Raw genomic sequence first — 16,011 nt, 5'->3', positions numbered from 1 at the left:
GAGATACATATTGGGTCCTGATATTCACCGAATATTGTACTTTGACTTAGTTCTTCGCTGCTCTGAAACATGACAGTACATAAGTCTAAGATCAGGTATAGTACAAGGTGATTGTGAGAGACGTATGTAGTCAAGAGGGGATTTGTCCCTCTTATTTGTTGAGAGTAAGATGTCTAAGGCCTGCAAAGTTAAATCAACAGAGAATGATTACTCTGTGTGTCTAGATTTGACATGACATCTGAGACAAAAGGATAAATGATAGATTCATCTAAATCATTTCAAGTAAGGGAGTTGAAGGGGATGATGTTATTGAATGGCACTTCGTCATGCGTATTAGGGGTAGTAAACCGTATTTAGGCAGTATTTGCTACTTGCATCAATCTTCTATGTATCTTGTGCAAGTGAGAGATTGTTGGACTCGGTATGCCCAAGACACATATTATTATTGGTGTGGCTAGTACGTCATGATCCAAGTCGGGTCATACCTAATAACAAGCTATACAAACACCGATAATATTTGTTTATATATGACATTATCATAACAAATAAATATTAACAATTAAGTTATTTTGAAAGAGGTTTCTAAATACAATGTACTTGTGAAATAAATAAATCATATGAATGATTTATTCTTTGAGAGAAAGCATTCCATATTGTTACTTAAGATGGTTAAGTAACAATATATTAAGCATGTTACCTATAATGTGTCATTGTGTATAACACAAAGCATTGTGTATAACACAATATAATTGTGTATGACACAATATATGTGTGTATAACACAAAGCATTATGTATAACACAATATAAGTGTATATGACACAATACAAGTTATATATAACACAATGTAAATTATATTACATAATGGAGGTAATATAACACATTGCAAGGTATTTATGGAAATCTTGCAAATAATAATAATAAGAAAGGAAAGAAGAGCCCCCCTCCTTCTCTCATCCTTGTCTTATTTTATTATTATAACTAACTTAGTAGGTACGTGCAAGAGATGAGATTGGGTGCCTTTCATAACCTCCCAACTCTCTCTCTCTCAACAAAAGACTATTACACAAGTAAACAAAATACTCCATTGTTCCTCCTCTTGTTCTTGAGTTCGGCCAAGGAAAGAAGAAAGGAAAGGAGTGATTTCAAGTGTAAATCCTAGCTAATAAAGGTGTGTTGTTGAAGCTTGGGGTATACAAGCTTGAGGAGCTTCTCCATTGGAGCTCTTGCCCTTCCATCATCTCCTTATTCACCCGGATTTGTCATCTTGAAAGGTAGGCTTGACATGCATGGACTCATAGTGACATGCATGTGTTTGATAGTATGTATTTCGTATTTGGATCCGGGCTTGGGTTTTGCATGTATAAAATTGGTTTTATACACTATAAACTAACAAGATTTAAAACTATTTTCCGCTGCGTTTTCATAAATTTGGGATTTTATGACTTTGATAATCTTGTTGAAATCCAACAAATTAGACGCGGGAGATTTATAAAAAATAAACAACTTTTTTGAATGGATGTTCATTTTAGTTAAATTATATAGATATGGGAAGGGATTCCGTTGTGAATGCAGAATACTCTAAAAGAGTCATCTGAAAAGTAGTCCAAGACATGAGTATGGGACGAAATGTAAACACCCTTTCTCACACTAATGATAAAAATTACTGCGTACTAAATATTTTTTTTATCGTACTTAAGTTGAACTTTGTCCTCAATATTCATAAAATAATCGAAATTAGCACATGATGTAATATTAAATATAGGAAATAGAACAAGAGAAACTATGTCTTATTATTGAAGTCATTGATCTCATGTTACATGGTAGAAGATAGCATACGTCCTTGGTTATAGCTAAACATTCCTAAAACAGTTGGCATTACAAGTATCCACAAGCAAAGATTTTGTAACCATAAAAAACATAACCGTTAAATAAATAAATACAAAATATGGAATATTTGAAGTACAAGTACAAAAAAAAATTACAAAAGTGTCTAAAATATAAAAAAAATACAAGAAATCAGCATCAAAATTTTAAAGGAAATAAATACCAAAGAGTAAAGTAGAATTCCAATGGTCATGTTAATATTTAATAATAGCCTTGTTTTTTATTATATAATAACAATAGCTAAAGTTAAAAACTTTACAATGGAAGAGGGTCAAACTAGATAGCCAATTGACAACCTGTTACGATGGTTATTCAGTTGCCTTTAGTTAACAAATTTTAATGATTTTGGGCATGAAAATTTTGGGTAACAATAATGAAATGAGTTAAACAAAAACAACCTTACTCATTAAATTCTATTCATAAGAAAGCTACCAATAGGATCTGAGAAAGATGGAATGTAGACAAACTTAAATCTATCCTTGAGGATAGAGAGACTGCTTTGAAAGAGATCATCGACTCAATGCCAAACAAAGCAAACAAGCAATGTGTGTGTGTATGTATATATATAGAGAGAGAGAGAGAGAGTTTTATTACATAACTCTAAAAAATTTAAGAATTTTAAGAACTCTTAGCAACCAACTATTTTTTTGAAATTTTTACATATATTGTTATTGTTATAGAGTAGTTTTATCATATTTCAAAATAAATTTTTGATTACATATGTCAATCACAAGTTTATACATATGTAAAATATATGTAATAACAAATTTAAATATGTGTAAAAAAACATAAATATATGTGAAAACTATTTTTCATAATTATAATCGTAAATATGGGTTAAGTTATTCTAAAAATGGTGACAAAAATAAGAAGAATGAGAAAATTTTGTAGCCACAAAAAAACCCCTCAAATAATTTATGAAAAATTAATAAAAAAATTATAATTCAAAATTTAATATAAAAACGAAAACATTAAAAACACAAAAATGTTTCCAATGTCTTCCTCGTTCACAAAAAAAAAAAGAAAAATAAAAAAAATCTCAAAATGTTGAGAAAAAAAGATCATTGTGTCTTTTCGTCATTTGATTGTGATTTTTGTTTATTTTCATCATTGAATGTGTCTTTTTTTCTTGACATTGTGTCATTTTTTTCTTGATGTTGTGTTATATTACTCAACATTGTGTTATATCTTGTTCGAAATTGTGTTATATTTTGCGATTTATTGTCTTTTTTTTTTAATTTATCGTTGTGCTTTATGCTTATTTTCGCATTTTCTTTTTTCTAGCATTGTGTCTTTATGTCATTTTTTTTGGAACGGGAATGACGGGGGAAACATTTTAGTTTTTTGAATTTTTTTCATTTTTTTTAATTTATTGAGTTATGATTTTTTTCATTCTTTTTTTGAATTTTTTAGGGATTTCTTTTGTATAACCACAAATCCTTCTCGCACTTCTCATTTTTGTCTCTCTTTGTATTTTAACTTTACCCTCGTAAATATAGATTCAAAAGGTGATAAAACTACACTCAAATCATATTTACATACTACAAATTTTATAAAAAAAACATTAGTTATTAAGAGTTCCTTGAAGTTCTTAAATACTTTACGAGTTCTGTAATGATACTCATCCTATATATGTGTGTGTGTGTTTATATATATATATACATATATATATATGAAGCTGCCAATAATCGAAGAAAACTAGAAAGGGTAAAGTAAAACATATGTAGCCTATATATATAAAAAGAGACGAGCAATAACACATGTAGTAATCTAAGCTATAGTAAGATCTAGGCCCGTAAACAAAGCTAAGACCACAAAATACCCTTATAAAGTCCTTAACCTTAATTTTATGTCTCCACAAACTCCTGTCCTGGACCATGCCCTCAGAGAGGCGCAATTCTATCGAATCATGCCTAATACGCTCATCCCAAGTCAGTTTGGGTCTACCTCTCCTTTTCCCCTCTACAGCAAGGGTTTCTACCACCCTAAGCGGTGTAGACTCATGTCTCCTCTTTACAAGCCCAGACCACCTCAACCTCCCTCCTAATTTTATTTGAAATACTAGTTATCCCTAATCTTTCCCTAAAGACCACGTTTCTAATCCGATCCAACCTAGTGTGTCCACACATCCATCTCAACATTCTCATATGTGCTACCTCCAACTTACATGCTTGTGTTTTTTTGATGTCCCAACAATTAATACCTATAACATTAATTGCAGGTCTAATGAAAACCCTATAAAATTTCCCTTTTAGTTAAACCGGGAATATCTTGTCGCACAATACCCCTGTGACGGCTTTCCATCTACACCAGCCTACTTGCACACGGTGAGCTACGTCTCTGTCTATCTCTCCATCGCTTTGTTAAAAGATCCTAGACATTAGAGATTTGTTATCTGCGAAACTATTTGACCCTCAATGATGATGTGAGTGTCTTCCTTACCACCCGTATCACTAAAGTCACAGTAAAGGTACTTTTTCTTAGATCGACTAATCCTTAAACCTTTACCCTTTGAGAGTTGCACGCCATTCCTCTAGCCTCACACTTAGACTTTGTTTATTCTCTACAATTAACACAATATCATCCGCATAAAGAAGGCACCGTAGAATTGCCTCTTGAATTGATTTTTGACAACTCATCCAAGACCACAGCAAAAAGAAATTGGCTTAATGCAGATCCTTGTGTCACACCCCAACTTAACGGTGGAACATGCCGGGGCGCGACAATATATGTATCACAGCTCAAAGTTACTAAAAGTAAAAATAAGTGTCAATATCTAAATTCATTTATTCACAATAATCGTACACAAATAATTCAATGAAAAAAAAAATAATACAACATTTAAACTTTTATGATTTTTAGTCTAAAGTCCAAATCTATGTCTACACTTTAAATAACTTCCTATAACAACCTGCATTATGCGTAAAATTAATTTGTCAACAACACATACTGAACGAGTAACCACATTCTATAATAATAATAATAATGGAATAAAAAATTCATTGCGTAGGTAAATAGCATCGACTGACATAAACAAATATATGTATCTTTTTGATCATGCCACTAGATCCTCCGACATGTTTACTCGGACTCGTAGCCAATAAAAACATAAAATAAAAGTGTCATTTCCCCTCAAACCAAACAGTGTCGAGTTACTCTAACGGCGTATGATGAGGATGAGATACCAACCAACCATAAAGTAGTAAACACATAATTCACATAGAAATTACTCGAGTAATATTACAACCACGCAAATAATGGAATTGTGTTTGGGTACAATAGTGTAGTTTAATACGCATAATGCCCCCAAAAATAGAGAAAAAGGGGATGTTATTACTCACCTAAAATAAATAAAGGTTGTAAGGAGAATGCGGGTAAAGCAGACTAGTTAATTCCACGAGAAGCTTCAATGATATGTCCTAATTTTAAAAGCATAACTAAAATAAATATACTTACGATATAATAATAATAATACAAATAAATATACTAATGATATAAACGAATAAAAATATGATAGAATGGGTTTATAACGAATTTTGGATCGATAAGACGTTATATATAATTTATGTTAACGCTGTAAAAGTTGAATTGAAAACGTAATCAATTTTTATATTATTACAAGTTATTTTTCATTTTTTAAACAATAAAATACTATTTTAATATTATATATATATTTATATATTAAATGAAAACTTGTTTTGAAAGTTTAGAGATGATAGGTTCGTTTAGACGTGTAAGAACTATTTTTATTTTATTTAGTTATGTAATTATAAAATATATATGTATGATGTATATTTATGTTAGGTTAAATTGGAGAAATATATATATTTATAATAGTGTGTGTGTGTGTTTATTCGTAAAAGTTTAAACGAAGAATATATTTCAGAGTTTAATTTTTTTGGTCCGTTGATTGAAATTATACTAGTTTCAATATATATTACAGTTTAAGTAATTGATTAATTAAACACAAAAGAAATAAAAAGGAAAATACAAAAAATATAAAAAACAGGGCTGGTAGAGACTCAAACCTGGGTCTCTCCAGACTAGCTTCTTAGCACAAATCACACCAACCAACTGGGTTGTTGTCTATTTTGTTTAGAAAATAGGACAAAAAATATTTATACACTCTTTCAAATCAATGCCAAGTCATATTATAAACCCTAATCAATCGAAACCAAATTCAGATTAGATTGCCCTATTTCATTGCAAATTGGTAGAGGGCCTTTGTTATTGAGATTGAAGCGAATGTAATGCACGATCTAGTTACCTGAAACGATGATGAATTGGATAAGAACGGTCATATAGGGTTTCGGTTTCTAAAACGAACTTGAACTGGATTATAACGGGTTTCTAAATAAAAATCAATATGTGGGTTTCCTTTGTGATGCTATAAGGAGTGAGTGGTATCAGCTAATTGAATTGTCGTTGAATAATTATAGGGTTTAGAGGTTTAGGTCAGCCGCGAGCTAGAAACGAGCGAATTGATGTCAATTATCTGTCAATTTACCCCATAAAAACTATGATTAATTTCACGTTTAGTCAACAAAAGTGTAAATTAGTTCAATTTCATGATTTTTGATTTGATTGATGGATCAAAACAGGGAAGGGGGGGGGGGGGGGTAGTGTCAGCAACGGGATAAAGGAATGGGAGGGATAGAGATTTTGGAAGAAATTGCATAATGATCCCTGGTGTTTGGATCTTTATCAAGAAGGATAAGAGTTGGGTTTAGGGGTGTGTTTTGCACATGATGGATGATGTTATAAAATAAATGATACCGACACCGAGTGTCGGAAAGTAAAATAAGTGATAAACAAAATAATACAATCTCATCATTCTCGTTCAATAGTGAAGATTGAATAATAATAATAATAATAACATAAATAATAATGATAATAATAATAAATTAATAATAATAATAATAATAATAAATTTTCTTTTTAAATGGGTCGGGTTTCGGATCCGTAAATTGCGATTTTTACACCGTGATGTAGTCCTATCTCCACAGGGAACAAGTTAGTATCCCTCACAGGTACACGAACACTCGTCGTGGTCTTGGAATACACATCCCTAATTAAGTCTATATATTTCCCCTATTATACCTCGACCCTCCAAACTATCCCAAATCAGTCTATGTGGGACACTATCGTAAGCCTTCTTTAGATCAATAAAAATCATATGTAGGTCTCTCTTATTCTCCCTATACTTCTCAATAAGTCTTCTCAGAATATGTAACGCTTCAGTATTTGACCTCCCTAGCATGAAACCAAATTGGTTTGTCGTAATTTGCTTTTCTCTTCTAAGTCTAGTGTCAATTACTCTCTCCTATAACTTCATAGTATGTCTGAGGAGCTTAATCCCTCTATAGTTCCTACTACATTGGGCGTCACCCTTGTTCTTGTACAGTGGGACTACGACACTGCACTTGTAAAGCCCCCGATCCCGGGTGCCCTACTTTCATGCGGGTTGGATTTACTCATTCACATAATTCGGAAATCAGAGTTAATTAAAACAAGTTGTGGAAATAAAAGTCAACCGTTCATACATAACATAAGCACTTTGTTTTTAAACTGAAGTAAATATGTCTTAATCATAACATAAATAACGCGTGACTCTTCTTCACTTCCATGCCAGTTTTCTTTTATTTGCCACGTGTCTCCCTTATGCAAACTGCCTCATTCTATTCACCTGCATGCATACTAAAAGTCAGCTACGCTGAGTGAGTTCTAGGTAATCAATTAACATACATACATTCATATTCATACTTATACGTGTCCGAAAATACGTATTTCATACATCACTTACTATTACTAATTCATACATACTTTACATACATGCATATGCACTTACATACTTTCTTTCATACTTTTCCTATGGTATACCATAAACTATCCTGCTTCTTCTATCTCAGATATTTTTAGGGTCCGGTCCCTCTATCTCAGATATCATCAGGGTCTGGTCCCTACTATCTTAGATATTATTAGGGTCTGGTCTCTGCTGCCTCAATCTCAGATATTATTAGGGTTTGGTCCATTTGTCTCGCTTAACCATACAACCATACATGCCATGCCAACTATCTATACATTCTTTTCATACTTTCATATCATACGTGCATACTTTATATGTCTTATATGTATATAATGTATATACATATTCATTCATATAAACATTATATAACAATAACATTCAATGCACAATAATACACGTATCTTACATTTATCACATAGGATAAGTGTTTTATCTATCATATAGGAGTATGCACACAGCCCCGAAAAACGTCACAGAGAAAGGGGCTAGAACTCACCTGTAGTCGGTTCCGCTCGGAGTTAATTGTGATGCCTTTCTTCAACCGTGCCTGACTAACTGTTAATAACGGACACACATTAATCCTCTATATTTGTTTGCTATTTGTTTTCTTAAGTTAATGGGGTTAACCTTTAAGTTAACTGAACCAACATGTAACCTTCTTAAACCGATCTTATTTATGTAATATACTTAACCTTATTTATTATTAGTGTATATTTATATTATATTAACTTCATTATTATTAATTCACGTTTTTAACGTATTTACAAGTTAACGTTTACTTAAGCGAGTTCGGGTCGTGTCGGGTCTATACTTAACTCAATTAATAATTTCATTTCTTTAGCGAGTAGGTTATTGTGTTAGGTTCATATTCAACTCCCATTCCTTTGTTTGAGGCGGGTCACGGGTCGTTAGACGAGTCGGGTCTTGGGTTCTGGTTTCGTTTACGTACTTGTCTCCTTATCATGCTATTATTATTATTATTAAAAGTCTTATTATTATTATTATTATTTATTATTATTATCCATAACTTATTATTATTATTAATATTATTAAAGGGTTTTGGCTTAATTACTTAAATGTCCCTCAAGCCCTAATTATTTAAACCGGACCCCCCCTTTTTCATTCTTCCTCTTCTTTCTTTATTTCTTTCTTTCTTACCTACTGCATCACCACCGTCGCCCCTCACACTTTCCACCAACACGGCGACGGCACAGAGAGGACAGAGAAGGAATGGAGTCCCACCTTTATCAAGTGGGTCGCACAAGAGAACGAGTTGTACACGGTTTGAATCGCACCACGTTCAAGAATCGATTTGCATAGAATCTGTAACATCCTAGAAAATTCCATATTTATTTTGGACTAAAAATGTCAACTTTGAAAGTTAAGGGATTAAAAACAATCACAAGACAAGTAATGGGAAAAATGAGATAAGGAAAATAAAGATATCTCATATTAAGAAAATAAGAAAATTCCATCCCACCTGGAAAGATGAAAGAAAATGGAAGTATTCTACATGATATAAATAAGGAAGATAATTTTCATCCTACATGGAAACAAGAAAAGAAATGGAAGCTCTATTTAAGGAAGCAAGTTTCCATAGAAATGTTTTAAGGTGGCTAATCACTCTCCATAGCCTTAGCGGAGGGTGCGAAGCACCCGACGCGTACGGACTCGGACTCGGACTCGGACACGAGCGTAATGTGGTGTTTTGATGGCGCACCTTGCACTTCGCACGCTCGCATCGCTTTAGTATTTTTGGATAGTACAAGGACTGAAAATGGAAATTTGAAACTTGCATCTTAGCGATACGCGAAGTTTCAAAGCAAGCATCTTCGCGATACACGAAAGACAAAAGACTTGAACCGACCTCGAAGCATCTTCGCGATACGCGAAGTTGCAGATCAGACATCTTCTCGATACGCGAAGTTGCACGTCTACATGTGTGACACGTGGGGACACGTGGCAACCCTACTGCTGACTCAGCAAACCTAGAGCACCTTCGCGATACGTGAACCGACACGACTTGCATCTTTGCGATATGCGAAGATGCAGAATTTCGACTATAAATAGAGGGGTGTTCGGCACATCACAACTCACACCAACCACTTCACTTCTCACACGTTTTGCATCGTTTACGTGCCAACCTCGAAAAAACGTGCTGACCTCGTGAAGCGTGCCAAGTTCCAAAGCTCTGACTGTTTACGGTGTAGTACGCGATATAGAATAGTAGTGCCGCTTGGTTAATCTTAGATAACTAACTCCAAATACCCACGTGAAAGGTAGGGGTTCTGATTAAGTTATTATTTTATTATTATGATGGCTTAGACCATAGTCGGGGGTATAGCCCAAAGCTTGATCATAAGTATATTTACAAAAGCTTTATACATGCAAAGGTTATAACTAAATTAATATTTCTTCATGATTAAGAAACATAAGCTTTTACATACAAGAGGGTATAGTTAAAAATAGTTTCTTCACAATTAAGAAACATTATATGCAAAAGATATAGTTAAAATTTATGTTTCTTCGTGATTAAGAAACGTAAGATTTTACATAATAGGGTTATAGTTATTCAATGCTTCTTCTTGAAGAAGAAACCTATCAATAGATGTTTCTTCATGAAGAAGAAACTCAACACATGATTTGTAAACAAATGAAAAGACTACGGGTCTAAATATTTTATTCAAACAAATGATCAGTCAAGGTTTAAAGCTATCAAAACCAGACTAAAGGTCTGTAGCTGGATCAAGAAACGGTCCAGGTATTTATATAAATATATTTTATAATAGGTCAATCATCATTCATTCATAAAGGTTTTCAAACGAGATCACCACATCATTCAGACATGCAATCACAATCACAGGTGAATACGTTCAACCTTTTTATAACGTAAATACGTTAAACCTTTATAAACAGTCAAATATATTTATACTTTATAAGATAGACAGGTCGTTTGTCTTATTGAGTCAGTCAAATATTTGCATGAGATTACGTGATCTTTAAACGTTATAATACAAATTAAAGAGTAAGAACAACTCAGACCGAATACACATGTGTCTGGATCCAAACATAACTGTTTAGCCTAAACAGTCAAAGGCTACGTGGCCGCGGGCTAACGGTCATATATTGTCCTCCGGAATAGGCTACGTGGCTCGGAGACTTGTGTGTGTAGGGCAGTGTTACAAATACCGGGTATAGCAATATATCTGCTGAGAGATGTTAAGAAATCTATATTTGTATTATAATTGTTATTTAAATGTTTTTAGAGTCAACGATTCACTAGCATATCGCTGACGTATTTTTCCCCACATTACAGGAAAGCAAGCATAGTACAGATAGCAAGGCATAAGAGTCATTTACGAAGTTAGATGCTCGCAGATGGAGATGGCTCAGTTTTAAATAATTGAAACAAGAATAAACAAGGTTTGTAAACTAAATACTTGGATATTTACTATCCAAGAGATTTTCAAATTAAATTATTATTTTATTATAATCAAAGTCTTCCGCTAATACCCCACAACTCTGATATATTTACAAAACAGATACCAACTATAGGTCACACGCCTAGGCCCAGATTTGGGGTGTGACGGAATCGATTCGCACGATTGGTGTTTCGATTTGGTTCGCATACCGGTTTGGTTGCATGAGGGCTTAAATGGATTCACTTCTGGTTTAATTCCAACACACATCGGGTTCCGTGCCTGCATTTTGTTTACCGGAACCGAGTCCCCTTTGCCGGAACTCGAACCCAGTTCACATCTTGTACCGTTTGTGGGTGCGTACCGGTGTAATGAACCAAGGAACAGTTTGGGTCCACTTCGAGTTCGATTCGAGTCGTGCACATCCATAATCCCTCGAGCCCTTGCTTATTCAAACCGAGCTCATCGTTACAGACAAGTATTACACTGTTGTTATTTGTTATTATTATTTTTGTTAAATACCTTATTATTATTATTATTATTGTTGTTGTTGTTGTTGTTGTTGTTGTTATCTGATTCGATTGAAGCTCGTCTAATTGGGATCGTTTATGTTGGTTCCATGGGCTCGTTTGTTCATTTATTAGATCTTAACGAAAGTAGAACGAAATGAAAATAAACATAATGCTTACCTTTCAAAGTGGTTGAACTAGATCTTAGATTTAAATGGAAGGATGGAATGTGTACATGGAATGTGTGTGTATGAGTGTGTGTAGGATGATTGGAGAAATGATGATGAAATGATGAGGAAAAGGATGAGATTTAGGTTTTTAGTGTTTAAATAGGGTAAGCTCAAAGGCTTTTAGGCTCATAATCATTTTTTACACTTCCATAATAAAAATGTTTCTTTCCTATCTATCCTTATGGTTTTATTTTATTGTCTTTTAAGTGAAACTCCTAAAACCGCTAGTTGAGTTATGTTAATTGCTAAGTTACCGTGAAATAATCAAAAAAACACTCAATAACATAATGGTCGCGATATTAAATGTAAGAAATACATAAATTATTATTATTTTAATATATATAATTTACAAGTTTGGTGCCGCAAGTGGCTTATTGGGCCACTTGGCGGCACCGTATTGGTTTAGTTCAATTACCGTAATAAACGTATTGGTCGGTGAATTTTTTTGTTTAGTTACCATAATAAACGTAATGGAAACCGACCTAACACAATTTTTTTTTGTTTTGTTCCGGGACCATAACAAATCTGAAAGGAACCGATCGATTTCGCGCAGACTCCCGGCTTATTTAAAGCCCATGATCGACAACGCTACCGACTCCTCCAAATTGGTCATTGGTCCACCTCAAGTTATATATGTTTTCGTTTTTTTAGTTCCGGTACCGTAAGGTACATAATCAAAACCAACCGAATTCGTGTCAAGTTACCGCCTCAATTCTTGTGACCGACAACGCTTGGGTTTACCACCGCCCGGGTTTTCCAACCAAATAAACATCGTCTTAAATATATTGTTTTTCTTAAATGCTAATGTTTTTCTATGTTAATATGACGAATTAATTTTTTGGGTTTTAACCCTGAAATTTTACCAATGGTGTCTATATCGTGACGAACGCAACTGGTACTGGGCGAATTCGTGTTGACTCATTGTCGTAACGCTCGGGTTTTACCAATGCCCGGATTTCAACGTTGGGTTTTTGCCCGCTGCCCCGGCGCGGTAGAAAAACTAGTTCTTAAATAAAACAAATGTCTCCCACCTCGAAAATATATTTAAAATAATAGACAAAATAAAGAGTCCCAAAATCAAACCATCACACTTCGGTGCTGTTTGTTTTTTCAGAGGTAAAATGTCTGCAGTCTGCCGACCACATCTATAGACATCTGTAGCAGAAGAGGCGGACCAAACCTTTGCACTCTGGAAGAAGAAGACTGTTTGTTTTTAAACGTCTGTAGACTGCTAAAACTTTCAATATATGCTTTATACCAAAAACACAAATTATCCAGCAATAATTAAAAATCTATTCGCACGATTGGTGTTTCGATTTGGTTCGCATATCGGTTTGATCGCATGAGGGCTTAAATGGATTCACTTCTGGTTTAATTCCGTCACACATCGGGTTTCGTGCCTGCATTTTGTTCACCGGAACCGAGTCCCCTTTGCCAGAACTCGAACCCAGTTCACATCTTGGACCGTTTGTGGGTGCGTACCGGTGTAATGAACCAAGGAACAGTTTGGGGTCCACTTCGGGTTCGGTTCGAGCCGTGCACATCCATAATCCCTCGAGCCCTTGCTTATTCAAACCGAGCTCATCGTTACAGACAAGTATTACACTGTTGTTATTTGTTATTATTATTTTTGTTAAATACCTTATTATTATTATTGTTGTTGTTGTTGTTATTATTATTATTATTATTATTTTTATCTGATTCGATTGAAGCTCATCTAATCGGGATCGTTTATGTTGGTTCCATGGGCTCGTTTGTTCATTTATTAGATCTTAACGAAAGTAGAACAAAATGAAAATAAACATAATGCTTACCTTTCAAAGTGGTTGAACTAGATCTTGGATTTAAATGGAAGGATGGAATGTGTGTGTATGGGTGTGTGTAGGATGATCGGAGAAATAATGATGAAATAATGAGGATAAGGATGAGATTTAGGTTTTTAGTGTTTAAATAGGGTAATCCCAAAGGCTTTTAGGCACATAATTACTTTCAAATCCATTAACCTTATTTCCTTATCCTTTCCTACAATTGCTATTGAATTAATTTAATGGACGTCACACGACACGAGACTAGAATAACTCGTTTTATTTAATTAAACTAAATCTTGAAAACGAGGATGTTACAGCACCTCCACTAATCTGGCATTTTTCCCGTTTTGAAGATAAGGTTGAGCAAAGTAGTTATAAATCTAATAACAAACATTCAAATAAGTTCGCACAATTCAATCCACATGTATAGTATGGTTTAGACCGATTTTGAAACGAGGTGTAATGGTCACGAAACTGTAATTTTCGGTTAAAGATAAAAAGGAAAGCCAAAACCAATCATAGTTTCTTTTGGTTTGGGTTAAAAAAAATAAGCTTTTTTTTTCTTAAAAAAATGATATTTAAGAATATTTATGTTTTTTAAACTTATTTAGTCACTTATTATTTAAATAAAAGTTATATCCCATAATATTATTTAGATATAGAGATATGAAGAAGGTAACTTGTGAACTCACTATTAGTACATTTATTGTGACTGATGATTTGTAGTTGAAGTAATCGACAGCTACGGAAAATGGGGAGTTTGTTAGTACATGTATTTGGTGTCTGAAGCCTATTGAATAGGCTAGGGGCAATTTAGTCATTATATTATATTGTAATATGGCCCATTTTCTAAGCATGCTTAGCGAATGGAGTCCATTCGCTATACTATACAACCCATTCGCTAGCATAGGAGCCCACACGCTGAGAGTGTAGTTTATGGAGGCTCATAAGTTGACTAGAGAGCCCATTCGCTAAGGTATTTAACGAATAGGAGGCCATTCGCTACGGGAACACCGTTACAATGCTGGATAGAATGATAGGCCGCCTCAAGATGCACATCGAGGCGGATTGAACTTAACCGTATGCATGTATGAATCCTTGTAATCATTCGGTTATCGTTATCAATGAAACAATCATTCGGCTCGAATCATTCTATTATCGTCTCGGTTGATCTATGATGTATTACAATTGCGACTAGATCTTGGCTCGTATAACATTTTCACACTCACAAAAATAGTTATAAAAATTCTTATGTGTGTTGTCATATAACAAAAAAATAAAAAATAAAAAACTCATATAACATGTGCAAAATCCACTATACAAGAGACTTATGGTCTAGTAAAGCGCGATCTCATAAGCACGCATTAGTTTAGCCTGTACTTGTGCGTCACCATTATCGGTCTTCCTTTGTTGTGACGAAACTATGTAATACATTATAGAAACTCGTGTATTAACTATTATATTTCACAAATCCCTTTTATATATCATGTTTGGTGGTCACCTATATGAGAATGACACACTAATCACGTTTAAAAATATCTAAAAATCATTAAATTTATTTCGTACTGGATAAAACATTTGATCACTAATCTCATTACAAGTTATATCCCTCTCTAATTACTGTAGCCTTTTATCATATAAGAATGAGTACTAATATCTTCTTATTCATGTCCAAATTTTTATAAATGTTATATAATAGTGATAATCCACATGACACTATTATTACTAATACAAGCATTATCAATTATTTTATAAAACTAGTAATCATCTTATACAAACAAAAGTAAATATATAAAATATATAGCTTAAAATAATATAAACTTTCCGGGAATATACGGAACCCTTGTTTGAAAGAAGCTTCTTAGAAAGCCGCGTTAAATTGCATGACGTCAATAACACAACCAGTCTCACTACATAAGCAGACCAATATTATGATGCCACGTATGCATTCCGGATGATCATTTTCAGCCACACCGACCAAAACGCAAACTCAGGTTTAGCTCGTTAACCTGGTAAGGTTAAATTCCATCCTATAAATATCCCACATTATCATAATAAGCTTCCTCACTCTCTCAAAACACACACACACACACTTAAAGGTGTAAGAGAGTGACTCTTCCACCGTACGGTACAGGTATGTCTTCATTTATACAACTTAAAGGTGCTTTTGTTTCTAGATTTTGTTACACTCTATTTTCATACTGGTATGATAGTACGGTCCCAAAGGCCCGAAGTTTTGTTTTTAGCATGATCGGTTTTGTTATTTATTCAAAACCGGTTTACTTGCTATAAATCTGTTTAGTAAAAATGTTAATTATGTTTTAAAAAATTTGATGATATTTCAGTTTTTGAAA

This window comes from Bidens hawaiensis, unplaced genomic scaffold (assembly GCF_021521415.1).
Source record: "Bidens hawaiensis isolate Kalapana, Puna unplaced genomic scaffold, B.hawaiensis_p1.1 tig00028022_1, whole genome shotgun sequence".
Classification (NCBI taxonomy): Eukaryota; Viridiplantae; Streptophyta; class Magnoliopsida; order Asterales; family Asteraceae; genus Bidens; species Bidens hawaiensis.
The sequence above is the reverse complement of the archived record's forward strand: the minus strand, read 5'-3'. Positions refer to the sequence as shown.